General features: G+C 47.6%; 1 long non-coding RNA gene across 2 annotated transcripts; it reads right to left on the bottom strand.

Annotated features, from left to right (window-relative positions):
* Window positions 1–10,542: 10,542 nt before the first annotated feature.
* On the bottom strand, window positions 10,543–17,550 carry LOC136792622 (uncharacterized). 2 transcript variants are annotated; one of them, XR_010836683.1, is made up of 5 exons: window positions 17,358–17,550; window positions 16,767–17,186; window positions 14,392–14,951; window positions 12,776–13,136; window positions 10,543–11,978 (listed from the first exon to the last, which is right to left on the bottom strand). It is a non-coding gene; the product is annotated as an uncharacterized lncRNA (long non-coding RNA). The 2 variants fall into 2 exon arrangements; XR_010836682.1 differs by lacking the exon at window positions 14,392–14,951 and having other exon boundaries at window positions 10,543–13,136.
* Window positions 17,551–17,558: the final 8 nt, after the last annotated feature.

Here is a 17,558-nt window from a genome sequence, read left to right as displayed (position 1 = left end):
CTCCAGGAAACGGTGCCCCGCCGCGTGGCGTGAGGCAATCTGAGGGCTTATGCCCTCCGCACAGCACTGGAGCTGTCTCCACGGCTCTCTGCCAGCGATCTGTCTAGGCTCCCTGTGCCTGTTTGCTCTAGTACTTTTTCCGTCTGTGGGTTTGGTCTCCTGCAGTGACGGCCTGGACCGCTGACCACACCTGCCTTTGCAGCTCTGCTCCCCACATCTATCCGACACAGCCGCTGTGTCCCTGAGCTCCCAGGAGAGAAAATCTGGCTGACCCAGCCAGGGCCAGGTGTCTGCCCCTAGTCCTGCGAGGGCGGCTGCCAGCTCCCGGGGTGAAGGGTAGTGCACTCATCCTGAAAGGAGAGTGCGTGCAGCGAGGCTGAGATGGACGCTGTCGTCTACCACCAGCTTGGGGACCCTACCTCCACAGGACTCTGTGTGTAAAGCACGCAGGCACTCAGTAACTAAGGTAAGTTTCCTCTCTTCTTCATTTCTTGCGCAAATTCGCCAATTCGTAGGGGTTTAGAGAACCAGGTAGAGGATTCTGGTTAACCAACCGCCTGTGGAGGATGGCAGGGGTAGGACGGTCTTCTGAGCCCTGATCTGCCCCCCTTAAAGCCACACAACTAGGGTCACCTCAGGGTTCGGGCACATCCTCAGCCCCAGCTCCATGGGAGCAGGTCTGTCAGCTCAGGACACCAAGGGAGGCACACATCTCTTCTCTTCACACTCCAGAGAAGTGTGACCATGTGTCAATTTTTTTTTTTTTTTTTTTTTTGCAGAAAAGGTGACAAAAATTATGAATGTGTAAAATTATACCTTGATCTCAAGGGTCTAAACCATATCGTTAACTGTAATCCAAATGCTTGACTGAAGGTGTGGATTTCATAGCATGTGTGTTATTTTGGGCCAGTTTATGGGAGAAAAAAAAAAACCTTTTGTAAGCCCAACAGAGACAACGGCTTATAAAAGTCAGCATGAGGCTTTTGGGTAGATTCTCTAGGGGAGGATTCCTTTCCTTTCTTCCCCTCTGCTCCCCTCCCCTCCTTCCTTTCTTTTGTTTGTTCGTTTTGGAATTTAAATTTTACCAATATTTCGAGGACTTTCTGTCAAAAGAGATTGTGTTTTTATTGGTAGAGTTTTGACCTATCACAACTTGACACAAAAGGCAAGGCGGGGACCCTGTGCTAAAGTCAAAGGTCACGAGGACACTCATGTCCTAATACCTGGGCTCGCAGCCCCTCCCTGGGGGTCCGCAGGTAGACAGGAGTAAACTATTACTGGCCACATGTCAAATCAACCATTAGCTAACCAGGCACCATAAGAACATAGGGAAATTATCTCCTTTGGGAATTGTGACTATTGTTTTTAAGCTTTTTTTTGGCCACACTGTGCAGCATGCGGGATCCTAGTTCCCTGACCACGGATCGAACCCGTGCCCCCTGCATTGGGAGCGCGGAGTCCTAACCACTGGACTGCCAGGGTATTCCCTGTTTTTAAGCATTTTCATGTTGGGAGGAAAGAAAATCCTGAAGATATATGTCACTGTGTTTATACTTCAAAGAGTGTCTCCTAAATTTATACCACTGATTCCTAGAAGAATTTAGCAAAGGAAAAGGCAAAGTGAAAAGTTCTAACTAGAAAAGTAGCATTTTCTCTTTTGGATTTTTCAAACCATTTGAACAAATTATGGAAAATAACATCTTGTCCACCAGCTATAATGAACATTCGTGCACTGTGGTGACGTCTCTTCCACACTTCTCTTCTTGTATATTTTAGAAAGAAAAGCTTTTATCCAGTATTATTTCCCATCGTGTTTTGTTTTCCTGCTTTGAACTGGCATCTGAAGAGGCCATAGAGCCTTCTTAATTTGAAAATACTCTTGTCTTTGGGACTGTGGGGTCGTGATTCTTTTTTTTTTTTTTTTTTTTTTTTTTGGTACGCGAGCCTCTCACTGTTGTGGCCTCTCCCGTTGCGGAGCACAGGCTCCGGACGCGCAGGCTCAGTGGCCATGGCTCACGGGCCCAGCCGCTCCGCGGTATGTGGGATCCTCCCGGACTGGGGCATGAACCCGCGTCCCCTGCATCGGCAGGCGGACTCTCAACCACTGCGCCACTAGGGAAGCCCAGGTCGTGATTCTTAATCCTTAGTGTGCGTCCAAATCACCCAGAGGGTTTGTTTCAATACATATCACTGAGGTCCAAACGGAGAGTTTCTGATTCAGCAGGACTGGGGAGAACCTGCATTTCCAGCAAGATCTCCGGTGATGCAGTGGCTGCTGGTCCAGGGGCCATACTTTGAGAACTGCTGGTCTAGAGAAAACAGGCAGCAGCTGAGCAGCTTTCCCTGCCCGACTCCTGCCTACCTGCCTGCCCCTCCATCCTGAGCCCCCTGGCCCACCTTGTGGGACTTTGCACAGGGGTTGGGGGAGGGCTCTGGAGAGGAGAAGCAAGGGCCTCAAATCTGACATCTTCAAAAGGGGGAAAAAACCTTTCACGTAAATCCACCTTTCAGTAGTTTACACACACTCTCATTAAATGATAGAAAAAAATTAAAAAGATTCTGTACATCATATTTCGAGATGAAAGTACACAAATCACACGAAAGAGTTTTCACCATTCATCAGCCTCACCACGTCACCTTACCTCAGCGCAATTTCCTTTCCACCACACCTTGCTAGCTCCCATTTATTTGTAAATACAAGTTCAGCCTCACAGTAGAAAGTCTTTTCTAAGCACTGAGAAATTCCTGAAGGAAAAGGGGAGCAAGGTTCCACTGACCTTTTGGCAAGGAAACTCCAGGTGGGAATTTCAAGAGACAATAAAAAGCATAGGCTTGGCTTCCAGAATTCAAATACTTTTTGTAAATTTCCCCATCCCTCCTATAAAGGGAATATGGCAATTTTGCAAATGAAGGTCTAAAAAAGTTCCTAAGTTAAACCTTCTCTTAACCACAGGAAGTTTAGTTAACTGCTGATTTAAGGAAACACGTCACATTTTATATCAGCTGGAGAAATTGACAACACGCATGTTTTTCACTTATAAGTGCAAGAATTTAGCCCTGTTTTCTCAACCTTATTAAAGTTGCGAACTTTATTACTAACACCTGGATTAAAACTGTAACCACCCAAAGATGGTTAATTAACCAGTGAAAACAGCAGTACAAACTTCTTTAGCTCAGAAATGGGAGACGGAACAGTGCGAGGGAGGGCCTCGTTTTTCAACATGGATTACACACGTATAGAACAAAAGTTAGTCGAGGGATACATAAGTCAAAATGCTTTTATTTAGTTGGATTATACAAAAAACAATAAATACAATTCATAATTTATTTTTAATAAAAACAGAGAAGAAAAAGTTTGCCTAATCGTATACCCCCCCCTCCCACACACATCTCTCTCTCTCTCTCTCTCTCTCTCTCTCTCTCTCTCTCTCTCGACAAGCAAGATGTGTCCTGCAGTGAGCACCCTACCTTGGAACTGCCCTTGGCCAGCTGGAAGCGCCAGGCGGGGAGGACGCGGCAGTTCTGGGTCCAGGCCCGGCGGGTCACCCTAGACAGCAGGGGACAGACAGGCCGACAGCCAGTGAGGATGGCGGAGCCACCTGGAGGGAGCGTGACCCTCCCCACTGGGCCCACCTCCCCCGCGGGCACTCAGGCAGCCTGGGAGTCTGAAACCAGAGCACACACAGTGCCCATCCCTAGGCTGTGGTAAGAATCAAGTCCTTTCAACCAGCCGCAGAGCTTAAAATAGCACCTAGTAGCCAAAGGTGCTGGTTTCTGTTATCACATAAAAGACGGGAGGATGGTAGGGAGGCTGTGACAGAAGGACAAAGCGCTGGGCCCCCTCCCCGAGCCCTTGGCCGCACTTTGCATACAGCTGGAGCGCAGCCCCGAGGTCCCCGAGCCAACAGCGACAAAGGGCTCAGAAAGGAGCCGTCACTGCCAAAGCCGCAGAATAAAGACTCGGCCCGCAGACAGTGGCCGCCCGGGCCCCACTGTCCCGGCCCTCACCCCTGTCTTTTCTCTCAATTAACATAACTAAAGGAGGAACCCAAGGCCTTTGTCCTCAGCTCACCCAGTCTCAAGTCCAATGCTAACCCTCGGCTCCGGGGAACCCGGTGAAAAGGAAGGTGGTTAAATTTAGAGGCCCGGGGTCTTGCACGCTCACAATCCAGAGCACCAGGATTATTTCTTAATCATTTTCAGAAGGAAACCACTTTGCAGCCTCCTTCTCAAGGGAAGAGATGGGCGTGTTTAGCAGCTTAAACAGGCAGATCCCACCCCTCAGCCGGGCCCTCAGGACGCCAGGTGGGTGGGACTGGGCCTCAGTTCACCAGCATCATCGGATTAGCTTTCTGTCCTTGGCAAGGTCACCCAGAGCCCAGCTGCAAATGTAAATCTGTAATGAGACAGGGTGGGGTCACCCATCTCCACCTGCCAGCGTGAGAGCCAGTTTCCTAGGTGACAGGAGGTGCTATTTTCCTGGGTAAAGTCACAGGGAGGAGAAGGAAGTAAAAGTGAAAAAAATGAGCCGGGGCACTGGCCTGACCGCCCCCCAACTGGTAAAGGCTGACCTCCAGCCATCACTGAGGACTGCGGGCCTTAATTCTTCTCCCAATCAATACCATCGATGGCAAGTTTGATTGTTCGCCATTTATTATTCAATTTGCATTCAGAGGCCAGATAAATAAATAAAGCACAACAGTGCAATCTGCCTTTTCACAAGTGAGTTACACTTGCTTTCTGTGTAGCAATTAATGCTACATTCTCAAGTTACAATATGATAGTGAAGCTTGTAAGAGTATGCTTCTGTCTCTGAAGGAAACAGAAATAGCATTTCTTCAAGAACTTTGCAGGGGTGTGGTTTACATGTATCTGTGTATCTATCCACGTACCTACAGAAATGCCCCAGCTCTGCACAGTGACATTGCTTGCTTTTCTTCCTCCTTTCCTTCCCCCCTCCCTCTGCCTTCTCCTCTCCCCCCTTTCTTTCTGTCCAGAAACATTTATTATCAGAGTACATTCACTGAATGTTTGTTCTGGGTCAGAGACATTTACAAAGGTTGAAACCTCCCAGGCTCTCAAGTACTTTACAATCTAGTTGCAGGGGACAGACTCTAGAAGTAATAACTCAAATACCAAGCAGCCTTCACCAGCCTGTGGAGTCAAGAAAGTCACCTTAATATTCACAGTCAGTTCCTGTTCTTACTCCTGCCCTGTGCCTGACAGCTAAAGCAGGATGGGCAAATAAAGGAAGAAATAAATGAATGAAAACATAAATACGGTCCAATCAGGTACGTCTGGATAGACGTGTGGATATGTTCCTGAAAATCGGTTCAATTCATTTTAGGTCACGTTGGCAAAGCAAGGAAATTACCATCATTTGGTGATGACTCTGATTAATCAACTTTGGTCTGGATTTTCACGTATGGATTTTCCTCCAGTTCACAAGTCTCATAACCCAAAGAACCACGTAGGGAGCCACGTAGAATCCGAGACACCTGCAGCCAGGTCAGGGCCCCACCTGAGTAGCCACAGTCCCCGCCGGGCTGTGTGTGCTCCATCCCCATCGGGCATTCAGTGGACAGCTTTTTTACTTTTTTCAACGCTTCTCCTTCCGGAAGCTGGTCCTGACTGGGCCTGCAGGCAGGTCAGGGTCCGTGAGCAGGGAGCTCACCTGCCTCCAATTCCAGAGCTGATGGGAATGTACCCAGAATTTTGTAAAAGTCCACCAATAGCACACTTGGTGAGTCCATTTGCATGAAGTTCAAAAGCTGCAGAGCTGGTCTGTGGTGGTAGAAGCCAGGGGAGGAAAGAGCCATCCAAAGCAGAGCATGAGAAAGGCTTTAACAGAAGAGTTAAGCACTGAAACCAGCCTACGGGTGAGAAATTACTGCCTGCAATGAAGGAATGAGGGAACCAGGGTCGAGGATGTTCATCTGAGCCGGGCACAAGGAGCGTGCGAGCTTCCAGCAGCAGGGAGGGGCCTGGGCTCTGTCACCACTCAGCCCCTGAAGTCCATGAACCATTCTGAGGGTCCTCCTCTGTGATGGGGGCTAGGACATCTGCCCAGGGGCCATCCACACATGCCTGGCTCCCAGGGATACGCCCTTTTTTCCGGCCCCAAATGGGGGAACTGTGAACACTCCCAGCCAGTGTTTGCCTCAGGCAGGACCCTGCATATATGCTCTTATCCTCCTGACAATCTCATATTACAGAGGAGAGGAAATCGAAGGTTCAGGGAATCGGGTGAAATTTCCAAATTCACAGTTCCTAAGCGGCAGACTAAAAACTACAACCAAGATCTGTCGGAGTCCAGGGCCTCTTCCTAATTACAGTCGGTGGACGTGATGGGCTGCGCTGGCTTCGCCCGTGCCCTGGGCAGACGAGGTGCGTCACCACCGGCCACCCCGTCTCCAGCTGCCCCTGCTTCCCTCTGCAGCCTGGGAGGAAATTGAGTTTCAGTTTGAGGCTTGTTATTCGTCTCAGCATCATTAGCAGGAAAGTCACATGAAGCAAAGAGTAAGGCCTTTCTGCTTCCTGATCTGTTAGTGCCCAGACAACTGTCGATCAATAGGGATTTTATCTTAAGGTCAGACCGTCAGCTTCTGCCGCTGGGGCCACACAGGACAGCCAGTCGCCGGCTCAGGCAGCCTCCCTTCCCCGCTGCCCTGCTCCCCAGCCGCCTCTGGAGTGTCTCCCGGTGACCAGCGCCTGTGAGCTTCTGTTTCAAAGTGGTTTATACATGATCCATCCATGTCGTGTTCAAGCTGGTTGATAAGCAGCATTCAAGACAGACATTGCACAGGGCCGCCCCAGGAAACCTTCCCTAGGAAGAACTGCTATGGTTTAAGGATGGCAAGATGTTAAAATAAAAACTGCCCTGGCAAATGAGGTACAAAATCTGTCCGGTTTTCCCCTCCAATTTCTTAGAGCCCTCCTCTCTCCCCTGCCTTCAGCATCAGGACCAACCCAGACCATCATGGCGGCTTTAGACATTCATTCTTTTTAAAAAAATAAGTTTATTTATTTATTTATGGCTGCGTTGGGTCTTCGTTGCTGCGCGTGGGCTTTCTCTAGTTACAGCAAGCGGGGGCTACTCTTCGTTGCATTGTGCAGCCTTCTCATTGCAGTGGCTTCTCTTGTTGCGGAGCACGGGCTCTAGGCACGTGGGCCTCAGTAGTTGTGGCTCATAGGCTCTAGAGCGCAGCCTCAGTAGTTGTGGCTCGTGGGCTCTAGAGCACAGGCTCAGTAGTTGTGGCACACAGGCTTAGTTGCTCCGCGGCATGTGGGATCTTCCCTGATCAGGACTCGAACCCGTGTCCCCTGCATTGGCAGGCAGATTCTTAACCACTGTGCCACCAGGGAAGTCCCCGGACATTCATTCTTGACTTTGGAGTAAACACACTGAGGAAAGAGTGATGACTGATTTCCTGCAGAGAAAATACTCATCACTTTCTGTGGACCCTCCTCGGCTGTGGGCTTCACCCCAAGTAGCTGCTAAGACCAGTGAGCACAGAGCTGGGAGAGCATGCCAGGACTTGGGGGGCAGCCAACAGGGTTGTTTCCGGTAATGCTGGGGAGGGCCCCCAGGCTGGGCCAGCGCCCCAGGCCTGAGCTAGCACACCCTCAACTAGCTGACTTGCAGGTTGCTGGTTGTCATGGCAATGTGACCCCTCCCCCACCCCACAGGGTGGGGTCCTAAGAGGAGGAAGGCCTGGCAGCTGCTAAGCTTGCATGGGGTCGGGATAGGGGGGTATGGTGGGCCCACCAGTTCCAAAAGACCTTCAAGCTTCTGTAAGACTTAAAGCATTCTTCTTCCGAATGAAGAGAAAAATCGTAAAATAGTGATGATGAAAAATATTGCACAAATGGTGAGGAAAAGGAAAGCCAACAGAAAAACCTGAAAGGGACCAGGTGCCAGGCATTAAAAACGAAGACCTGGGATAGTGAGAAAACCTCAGGGCGCAATTTAAATTCCTGCCCGAGGAGTAAAGGCAAAAGAAAAAAGGAATCTGGATCTTTTGAGCCAAAGGCAAAAGGAAATGAGAGTCCCAGGCAGCGTGTGACCGGGAGGGGCTGGGAGTGACCTTGGCGATGACAAAGCCAGGTCTGTGATGGAAGTGAAAGGCTGGGGCCACCAGCACCCAGGAGTTCACCAACTGCTTTGTATCAGTGCCGGCGATGGCTGGAGATTTTGCACTGCCTTTAAACTTCAAGTATTGATATTTCTTCCTATGAAATCAGACCTTTCTTGCAATGTGAAAATGGCTTTAATTTAAATGAAACTATTTAGTTTCAAATAGTCATCATAAATTATGCCAGGGTCAAAATGCAAAAAAAGGGTCAGGCTGGTTTTGAGCAGTTTTGCTTTATTGTCAGGTTAAGGCCAAATCTGCAGGAGTTCCTGTCTTTCATCAAATCTGTTCTCCAAGCCCTTATCCACCTGGTGAGAGATAAGATACTCCAGGGGGCCAACTGGGTGAGTAATTGGCTGTCACTGTTGAAGTAAGAGGACCCCTGGCGAGCCTGCTGGGCATTGCAGACCAGGCATTAGAGCGGGAGTGGGAAGGTCACCCCTGAGAAAGCCTCCAGCCTTCCTGACTCTCACACAGCCTAACCTGAAAGGCCTAACTCTTGAGTGACAATGGCCAGTATTTATAAATTCATCTGAGTGAACCCATGTTACTGTTTCCCAAACAATGAGTTGATGCCAGGATTCTGCTTAGTGCCAAGTGGGGCTCATTTTAGAGCAAGCTGTTAGCCAGATCTGAAGCTTGGTTGTTTTGCCAATAGATCATGTGGACCACAGTTTGAAGGAATGCCTCGTTCTAGAACTTGCTCTCAAGTTCTAGACGTGACTTTCTCTGGAAGATGAGACAAAAAAGTTTTCCAGTAAGTCAGAGTCACATATTCCTTGGGTTGCTTTTAACTTACACCCTTGTTTCCTGGAAGTGACTCATACAATGGCGTTGGCACCTGCAGCTTTCTGAACCAGTCCTGCGAAGACCAGCTGCCACTGAGTAAGAGCTTTATCATCTACGATTTTCTCCCTGAGGCTCTGTCTGCTCAAAGACATCGGTTTCTCTGGTATCATGAGTTAGCATTTATAGCTTTATACAAATACTTTAGGAGAGTATCCAGGATATGTAGAGTGTCTACAAATCAGTAAGTAAAAGGCAGACAACTTAATAGAAAAAATGGAAAAAAACCCCATTAAAACCACAATGAAATGACACAGTACACCCATCAAAATGGATAAAATGAAAAAAGATGGGCAATTTTAAGTCGTTGGGCTGTACCCCACAGGCCTACAAACCCTCTGCCTGCCCAGCTTCAAGACCGAAGAAAGAGCCCAGAGTCAGCAAGAGAAACATAAGTGGTTTAACGGATGGGGGAGCTTATGCATCTGAAGCAGGTTCCTGGAGCGACACCCCGCCGTGTGGACAGCAGGCAGGACATAGGGGCAGTCTTCACTCCCGGGGGCGGTGGGTGGGGGGGAAGGGGAGATTGCCAGTTATAGGGGAATTGATGTCAGGTGGGCTCATTAGTTAGTTACCAGGGAAACCAGCAGAGGGGCTTGCCCCTCACCACCCTCTTTGATAAGAATAATCACCAGCTGGGGCCTGGGGCAAGTACATAGGGAGGTCAGTCTTGTAAGTAGGGTGTAGGTGAAGCAGGCCCTGGTTGGGCAGCGGATGTACAGAGAGCAAGAGAACAGCCATCTTGAGTGGCCTGAACATATACAGTTGTTAAGAGACTCTATTAATATAATTATCATTGATAATTGTATTTGACTATTTATTCAATTATTTGAATAATTATAGTAGTTTATTATAAGATAATAGATTGTTATTGTTACAGTAATATTAAATGCCAGTAGTTTAATTATAGAGCCACTGGTATTAAAATGGAGTAGGACCCTATGGTCCTTCCCCACCATGTCCTCTGCCTGCCTTTTGTCTGTAGAAGAACTTTAGTCAGAGAATAAGTTTAGGGACTTTCCTGGTGGTCCAGTGGGTAAGACTCCGCACTCCTAATGCAGGGGAACTTGATCTCTGGTCGGGGAACTAGATCTCATGTGCATGCTGCAACTAAGCCCCGGGTGCAACCAAATAAATAAATAAATATTTTTTAAAAAAGAATAAGTTTAATCAGAGAAGTGGGAAAATGAAGAAGCAAAGGAAAACAGTCCAACAAGACTAAATAATAATAGTTTAGTCGTTAAGCACAGTCAAGGACCTTCAGTTCCTTCTCAAGGGCTATAGATAGATATATTCCGAACCGTCTCCTGTGAGCTGTCTTGTAGATACTGAAACCTCCACCAGGTGGAAAAAGTTAACTACATGATGACCAGACTGTAGCCATGACATAAGCTGCCACAATTCTGAGAACTGGCCTCAAGGAAGTGGGAGCAAACCAACCCTGGAACTGAAGACTAACTGTCCTTAAAGCAATCAAGACGACGCTGGTCAGACCACCGATGACCAATTTCAAGATGACGGTCAAGGCTGACTGTGCTGTTTGTGCATGTAGCCCCCTCCCTCCGACTATACACCCCTGAAACACCCCTCTAAAAGCTCTCGCCCACTGATGTCAGGGTGGAGTCAGCCTTTGGACAGGAGTCTGCCCTCTCTCTCAGTTGCCGGCCTCCGAAATGAAGCAAACTTTCCTTTCCACCAACCTTGCTCTTTATTGGCTTTTGAACAGCAAGCAGCCAGACCCCACTTTCAGTAACAGGATACATAGACACTGTAAATTGGTACCAGTCCTGTGGGAAACTTCTTCGTTGGTATCTATGAGTATATAAGCACACCCTATGACCCAGCAATCCTTCCCCTAGGTATTCCCAACAGGGGTGCACACCTATGTCCACCACATGAAAGAGAAACAATGTCCCTATCAGCCCTTTTCTGTGCAACAGAGCACCTTACAAACGACGCATTTACGTAAAGTTCAACAGCTGGCAGACTAGGCTATGGCGTTAGCAGTTAGGATGGTACACCAGAGGCAACTTCTGAGGTTTTGAGGCTACTCTTTCTTGTCCACTTTGAGAAAAACCTGTCCTCTGTACAACTTATGATTTGCGTCATTTTCTTTCTTTCTTTTTTTTTTGTTCGCGGTACGCGGGCCTCTCACTGTTGTGGCCTCTCCCGTTGCGGAGCACAGGCTCCGGACGCGCAGGCTCAGCGGCCATGGCTCACGGGCCCAGCCGCTCCGCGGCATGTGGGATCCTCCCAGACCGGGGCACGAACCCGTGTCCCCTGCATCGGCAGGCGGACTCTCAACCACTGTGCCACCAGGGAAGCCCTCCTTTTCTTTATGTATATCGCCATAAAAATGACTGGAATAACACAGAACAGAACCACACCAGAAAATGTCCAGGAGAGCCTGCGGGCTGAGAAGCCCTGTTCCGTCCAGTCCCTGGGACCCCCGCCACCCTGGAATCCCTCTGGTCACCTGCTGCTGATGCCCTACTTTCTAAGAAACCAGGAGACAACGACCTTTCCTCAGCACCTGCTATTTCTCTCCTCCTTCTCTTGTTCACCTCTCTGTGGCCTCTCCAAGCACTCTCTCTGCCTAAACCCAACTGCCAAGGAGAGAAACCAGAGGTAAGTTCATATCCTCTGCTTACGCTCTAAACTGAATCATTACTGAACACAATCCTGTAGCCAGAGGAGTCCTGTTTTACGTCCTGCTGGTGTAAGTTAGATCATTACCCTCCAAAGGGATGCCGGCCAAGGGTTACATACTTACAAAATTCACATTGGCAACTCTTTTTCTCTTCCTTGGAGAAGGTTTTGTACTTCTGGCCTCTTTGCTCCTCATGCTGTATCTGGCATTAATGTGTCCTCTTTAAACTCCTTGCCCAGGCTCACGGGGACCGTGCCACTTGGAGGAAACCAGTCCCTTGCTTCTCTCCCTTTCAGCTTTCTGTGGACTCCTTACCTGGCAGCACCCACTCCTTTCCTTAACTGGTCCTGCAATATATGCCCACAGCTGTGAGTCCTAATCTCTGAGTGTGGTCCATGGCTACAATTTAAAAAGTAAACGCCAAGTAGATTTAGTGAATAAAATACATTTTTTGTCTTCCTTCAGTGACAGATAAAAAGCAAACAATACATTTTACCAAAAGAATTATCTTTAAAACTCTTATTGTACTCTGTTTACATCTAAAACATTTTAAGGCTTAAAAAAACTTCAGCGTTTGATTTAGGAAAATTCCCCTGAGTTCAAACCAAATTCATTAGGTCTGTTCAAAGTACTGTTAAAAAGTAGGGCATAAGTTTTAAGATTCACGTTCCCCTCCTAAATTATACCATATATTCAAATGATACCTTTAAATTATGTATGCCTTTTATACATAGAGGAAAACATGAAAATAATAAAGACTGAGAAACATTGTGCAATTTGCAAACGATGTTATTTTAACCTGCAGTATTTTTAGCATTAGTACTCTAGCTCCCCCTAATGGACCGTTTGCATCATTGCAGAAGTCCTTCAGAGATGATCCTTGAACCACTAGATACTTCGTTGCATTATACAGCCCATGTGGCTTCCCAAGGGATTTTAGACGGCTTAATGAATACATGCACTAAAGTAGAGTAAAAAAAATAAATATAAATTCAGGCTAACAGTGCACTCAACCACATCCCTTCACTCAAGGTAAGCATGGGTTGCATGAGAGGTTTCCTGGGGTTGCTCCATGTTAGTTGAAGGCATGACATCAGGGCACAGTGAAGACAATTCCTGGAAGTGAAGACCACGGGTTCCTTACCCAGCTCTCCTATGAGCTGTCCCGACTTGGGGAATAACAAGAAAGAAGGGAACGGAGACTACGGCTTGTCCACTACGAGCCACGGAATTTTTGACAAAGTCGAACAGCAGATATTTGAATTTAACAGCTTGGAGTACGGGTAACTGTGCAGCTGATGAAGAGCAGTCCGTATGTTTAAAAGCACCAAGCATATGGGGGGGGGGTGCCTTCAATCCTGATGGAAAATAAAAAGCCTAATGCAAGTGCTAGACCGATGAGGGGCTCCTCCAACATCGTTCTTGGCATCCAGTTTATGGGCAACCACTGCATCTTCTATCGGCTTTTCTAAAACAGGCTGCGGTAAGTTACTTTCGGATCAGTCCTGCGGGAGATGCAGAAGGGGTGACAAATAAGGGGGAGGGGCAGCCACCTTTGCTTTGCCATCTCGTTTATTAGCTCTAATAGTTTTCTTTTAAATTCTTTGTGAATTTCTATGTAGACAATCATGCCATCTGCGAATAGAGAGCGTTTTGTTTATTTCCCTTTATTTCTTATTTGTGCTCTACAGCAGGCTAGGACCTCTAGTGTGATGTTAGTTAAAGAACAAATATCCTTGCCTTATTCCTAATTTTAGAGGAAAAGTGATCATTCTTTCACCACCAAGTATGAGGTTAGCTGTTGGGTTTTGTAGGTGACCTTCAGCAGGTTGAGAAAACTTCCTGTTTCTTTCCTTTCCTGATGAGCTCTGGCAGTTTGCATTTTTCAATACATTCGTTCATTTTATCTAGGCTGTTAAATTTATGTACACAGAATAGTTTATGGTGTTTCATTATCATTCTTTTGATGTCTTAAGTGCCTGTAATGATGTCCCTCTTTTATTCCAGATATGGGTAACTCGATCTTCTCTATGATCGTTTAAAAGATACCTTTCCCCCCCATTTCTTTTAATTTTTTTTTTCATTGTGGTAAAAATATACGTAACATAGAAGTTACCAGTTCAACCATTTGTAAATGTACAGCTCAGGGGTATCAAATTCATTTCACATTACTGTGCAGCCATCACCACCAGCCATTTCCAGAATTTTTCATCTTCCCAAATGGAAACTCTGTACCCGTTAAACACTAACTCCCTATCCCCTGCCCCAGCCTCTGGCCATCATCATTCTACTTTATGTCCCCGTGAATTTGACTGCCCTAGGTCCCACATACAAGTGGAATCACTCAGTATATCCTTTTGTGACTGACTTATCTCACCACAATGTCCCCAAGGTTCGTCCATTCTGTAGCACGTGGTGTCAGAATTTCCTTCCTTTTTCAGGCTGAATAATACTCCATTGTAAGTATATATCACAGAACACATTCTTTATTCATCCATCAATTGGCACATGCGTTCCTTCCTTCCATCTTTCGGTTATTTTAAATAATGTTGCTACGAACATGGATGTACAAATATCTATTTGAACCTCTGCTTTCACTTCTTTGGGGCACATACCCAGAAGCGGAATTGCCGGATCATACGGTAATTCTATGTTTAATATTTTGAGGAACTGTGTACCATTTTCCACAGTGGCTGTACCATTTTACATTCCCACCTTGCATAAAGGTTGCAAATTTTCCACATCCCTGCCAACACTTACTTTGTTCTTTTGGTAATAGCCATCCTCATTGGTGTGAAGTCATCTCATTTGTGGTTTTGAGTTGCATTTCCCTAATGACTAATTTTTACCCATTTAAAAATTAACTTTTTTTTTTTTTTTTTTTTTTAGCAGTACGCAGGCCTCTCACTGTTGTGGCCTCTCCCGCTGCGGAGCACAGGCTCCGGACGCGCAGGCTCAGCGGCCATGGCTCACGGGCCCAGCCGCTCCGCGGCACGTGGGATCTTCTCGGACCGGGGCACGAACCCGCGTCCCCTGCACCGGCAGGCGGACTCTCAACCACTGCGCCACCAGGGAAGCCCCAAGTCTTTTTAAAAATTGTTGTGTGGACACAGTTCTTGGTTTATTGACTATTATTTTTATGTTCTTAATTTCATTTATTGATGCTTCATCTTTATTAATTTCCTTCCTTCTGCTTGCATTGGACACATTTTCCGTGGTCCCATGACAGGCCGCCGTAGGTGGCAACCATCCAAGAGGGAGGAGCAGGAGGCCTGGGGGAGACGGTGGTGTGGTGCACGTCCGTAGTCTGTCCAGCCTGGCTGAGGAGAGAGCCAAATGGAAGCTGGCCCAGTTGTTTTTGGCCTCATTCTCTTTCTAAACCATTTTCTTACCTATTTTCATGATTCCCCTTCAGGTACCTAACATTCTCCTGCTCAATTCAATATCCAGTTATTGGTACTCGGCAACACCAGATTACACTTTGATGGGGATTCAAACTAACAAGTCACTTACACTAAAATCTTTTGGTTCGAATTATGGACTGAAAAGCTGTTTCCAGAGTTAAAGGGCATTTCAACAAGTTGAGATACATCTTTAATGGGCTGAGGGGTCCCTGAGCTAACCACCGGCTTAAGCTGCTGACCCTACAGGTAAAGATGATGACCCCCGTAGGCCTGATGGGTCTGAGATACACCCTGAGGCCAGTCTCTTCCAGAGAGCTTTAGCCCCGGCAGCACCCCTTGCCTTTTAGAAAACGCACTCTTCCATACAATAAAATGCATTTTAAGCACAAGCATTTGCTGAGCTGTCTTTGGAAAGGTCTGCAATTTTTTAAAGAAAGAAACCTAGTACAATGTAGGGATTCTACTGTTGATCTTGCCCAACAGCCTTAAACCCCCAGCCCTGCGTCAGTCAACAGGGGTGATTAAGTCCTCACTGCCCTGGGGCCCTGCTGTCTCTGCTGGGAGGGCACCTGGGAACTTCCACCCACTGGGCGTGTGCGGCAAGTTCTCTGTCGATAGTGGGTGGATTGGGGCTGGTTTATCCTGTTCTCACATTGTCAAAAAGGGTTATGGTTTAAGCCTATGGAAGAGCGGACCTGTTGGCAAATGGACCAAACTCTTCAGCTCACAGAGACACAGATATCCAGAACCTTTTTCAGTAATAACTGTCCATTTATGGGAATGAAACATGCTCTAGGTTTTGCATGCAAACAGCTTGACTGCATTTCCAGTCACTGCCTTGTCTCTACCATGAGAACAGGCTTAATTGAACATTTCCAAGGAGCGGCCAAGTGTTCAGGAAGCTATAAGCCATGGGGATAGCAGTGCATGCTTTACTATGAGGTCTACTTTTTCCAGAGGGTCCCTTTGGTTTCAAATCAACAGCTTGTGAATACACCATCCCTCTAGCCACCGGTCAGTAGCCTACTCCTTCCTGAAGGCCCAGGAAGAGCACCTCCACCTCCCTCCACCCCTTCTCCCCACACTGGCCGTGCTTCTCCTCCTCCGCTTCCCAGACTCTGCACCCGTCCTTTCATGATGGAAGCTCTGCCCTGCACTCCTGTTAGGGGTCTGTCTGTTGCACCTGACGAACTTATCCTTATGGGCAAGGTCTGTCTGTGGTCTCTCTCTGTCATGTCCCTACAGCTCCAAGCACAGGACCTGGCTTAAGAGCAACCATGCAATAAACTTCACCTTTGTTCACCACGGTATCGTAGCATAAATACTAGCCCATGTATCATGTTCTGACCCACCCTCAGCTGCAGTCTGTGGCCTACTTACAACTTCTAGGCAATAAATAATCCGTAAGACAAGCACTTTCTCTCTCCCTGGTAATGCAAGTCATTTGTGCGGGGGAAAATACCCACCAACTAATTTTAGGTAGTTTTACAGCTTGAGACAAGCAAGACGAATCTCTTGTTTAGTTGCGTCCTCAACTAATATTCACCCCTCAGTTTTTTTTTTTTTTTTTTTGGCTGCACTCAGTGGCACGAGGGATCTTAGTTCCCCAGCAAGGGATTGAATCCCCTGTGGCCCACGCATGGAGTCCTAACCACTGGACCACCAGGGAAGTCCCACCCTTCAGTTTTAATAGTCAAAACTTTAATTAAACCGTTAAATAAAACCACCTACCAACTTGAAATAGCACTTCAAGGATCCTGGAGGTAGAAAAAGGAAGACTTTGCAAGGAGCAGTGTAGCGGTGCCACTGCCCTGGCCCCTCCGGTGGGTGCAGCCAGGCTCAGCTGAGGGTCCGCCAGGGAGCTGGAGCTGAAGGTCAGCTGTCTCTGCAGGGCAAAAGAGGGGGGGAAAATGGCAAGTCCCTTCTCCTCTCCTCCCAGCCCCCCGAGTTCCTCCCGGCAGCAGGTCTAACGGGAAGAGCAGGGGTGTTGGCAGGTGTCCTTCAGAGCTGGGGCCCTGGCATCACAGGGCAGAGCACAGGAGGGCCGTCATGGAGGTGAGACAACAGGTAACTGGTTGGCACAATCCATGACCGGTTGTTGGACGGCGGAAGGCAGAGACGTTAAACAGAACACTCTCTTGAGGACACTATCTGTAAACAGACATATATTTAACCATTTAAAGTGTGCAGCCCTGTGGCATGATTGTTGTGCAACTATCACCACCATCCATCTCCAGGAAGTTTTATCATCCTGCACTCAGACTCTGTATCCACTAAACAGTAACACCTCGTTCCTCTCTCCCCCCAGCCCCTGGCACCCACCAGGGCTGTGTCTATGGATTTGACTCATCTAGGCCCCTCGGGTGACTGGCTCATTTCACTCAGCATGATGTCCTCAAGGTTCATCCACGCTGCAGCTTGTGTCAGAATCCATTCCCCTGCTGATGGACACTTGGGTTGCTTCCACTTTTTGGCTACTGTGAATAAAGTTGTGAACATTAGTGTATAGCATCTGTTTGTGCC

This window comes from Kogia breviceps, chromosome 15, assembly GCF_026419965.1.
Source record: "Kogia breviceps isolate mKogBre1 chromosome 15, mKogBre1 haplotype 1, whole genome shotgun sequence".
NCBI lineage: Eukaryota > Metazoa > Chordata > Mammalia > Artiodactyla > Physeteridae > Kogia > Kogia breviceps.
The sequence above is the reverse complement of the archived record's forward strand: the minus strand, read 5'-3'. Positions and strand labels throughout refer to the sequence as shown.